The sequence below is a fragment of the Vanessa atalanta genome, chromosome 8, assembly GCF_905147765.1.
Source record: "Vanessa atalanta chromosome 8, ilVanAtal1.2, whole genome shotgun sequence".
In the NCBI taxonomy this organism is placed as follows: Eukaryota; Metazoa; Arthropoda; class Insecta; order Lepidoptera; family Nymphalidae; genus Vanessa; species Vanessa atalanta.
In genome coordinates this window covers 2,063,327-2,065,100 of record NC_061878.1, presented here as the reverse complement: position 1 = coordinate 2,065,100, position 1,774 = coordinate 2,063,327, and the positions used below count along the sequence as shown (strand labels likewise).

Here is a 1,774-nt window from a genome sequence, read left to right as displayed (position 1 = left end):
TCGAATACAATAAGTACGAATATATACAATTACAAAGATTTGACTTCATTTTAAGTGGAACGAAAATAAAAAATAAAACGTGATCTATATTTAAAATTACGAATTTATTTGATTAAAAGCAAATCTCAATATTCAATATCATTATTCATAAGACCTGTTCAAAGTGTATTTTCATTAAGTATGTATAAAAAATAATGGCTTATTTAGTGCTTTGGAACTAGACGCTCAGGTTGCGCTAGAGATTCATAAACAAAATGTTTATATTTCCGTCAGTGAAGCCTCGACGATAATTCCTGGTATCTTTCAATTTTTTTTATTGTTTGGTTTAAATTTTATGATGACTAAGAAATTATATGATCATTATTGTAATATTGAACTTCATGTCGTATGGGGATATAGCTCAGTGGTAGAGCATTCGATTGCAGATCGAGAGGTCCCCGGTTCAAACCCGGGTGTCCCCTAATGATAATTTTTTTTAACATAATTTCATTTTATGTGAATATATTTTACTTGTTTCGAATTAAGAATAAAATCAATTTTAAATTTAAGGTAAATATTACATTTATTTTGTTTTAAATACACGTTATCTATGTATATTAAAGATGACATAACAAACGAATTATGTACATTAAGATAAATCAATGTGAAATTGTTATAATTTATTTAAGAACTTTATTTGGGTGGTATATTATATAACACTACAAAAAAAGGATTTATTAAACTCTTACGGCCAATCACTTGCCTGATGTCATCCTTGGAATACTGCTAGAGCATTAAGAGATTGGTTGAGTTGTAATGTGAGTGAAGTATTCTGCCACTATTCTAGTAGACTAAGGTTAGGTTAGGTTAAAAAGTCCAGGGGTACATGTCAGTCACCTAATCGTGGTGTACCCTGGGCAACGGGGCCGGCTTGAGCTTGCTCGTCGGTCACGGCTAAGACTGGCGGGAGGGATGCCGCGGGGCTGCTCCTGGTACGTCCCTGATCGGCGTCAGGGCGGACCATGTGAGTGGCCTCGTTGGCTAGGAGGGAGTGGGAGGACTCGTTCCTCGAGCCTCCCAGATGTTTACACTGGCGGTCAGCGGCGGAGCCTACCATCTTGTCCGCCGCAGGGCGCCAGCTTCGTTGACGCCTAGCCTCCAGTGGCGGACTCGGGAGAGTTCGCCACATTCCTACGTGGAGGATGAGGTGTAAGGCGCGCACTAGGCGCGCTTTCCATGAATATTTAGCCGCCTAACGGTGGCTGCCGCTGGTGGGGTCGCGGTTGCATGCCCTTGGCGATCCCGTGGCCTCACCACTCGGCGGCATAGTGGAAACCCGAGGATGGTTTTAGTGGGTAGGACAGGGCATTAGCACTAGCGTGCCCTGACACGGGGCATTAGTTCCCCGTTGAGTCCCACATACCCGTCCCGGACCCCTTCCGGGCGGCATGCGTAAATGCATTTTCTCCTCGTAAAACAAAAAATAAGGGTTAAAAGTCCGCCGCGGATGGGCTTTATCGATACTACCACGCAGCCGCTCCGATCCGTGTCGAGGACGGCCATCGCAGTGGTTTTCATGTATAAGAATCCCACATAAGCCGTTCCACTAAACATTGCGTGAAAAAATTAAAAAAAATGTTAAATAGGCGGTGTGGTAACCTAGGCAGTACAAGGCACGTGGCATTTACTTTTAACTTAAAAAAAAAACATTTACTAAAATCGATATCTTTCATTGCGTCAAGACGTTATTCTAGATATTTGATATTATTACCTTGTATAAATATTTAAAACAATA

The 1,774-nt window shown here is 41.3% G+C and overlaps 1 non-coding gene across 1 annotated transcript; it reads left to right on the top strand.

Annotated features, from left to right (window-relative positions):
• Window positions 1-389: 389 nt before the first annotated feature.
• Trnac-gca lies at window positions 390-461 on the top strand. Its single transcript has one exon. It is a non-coding gene; the product is annotated as a tRNA-Cys (tRNA).
• The last annotated feature ends 1,313 nt before the right edge of the window (window positions 462-1,774 follow it).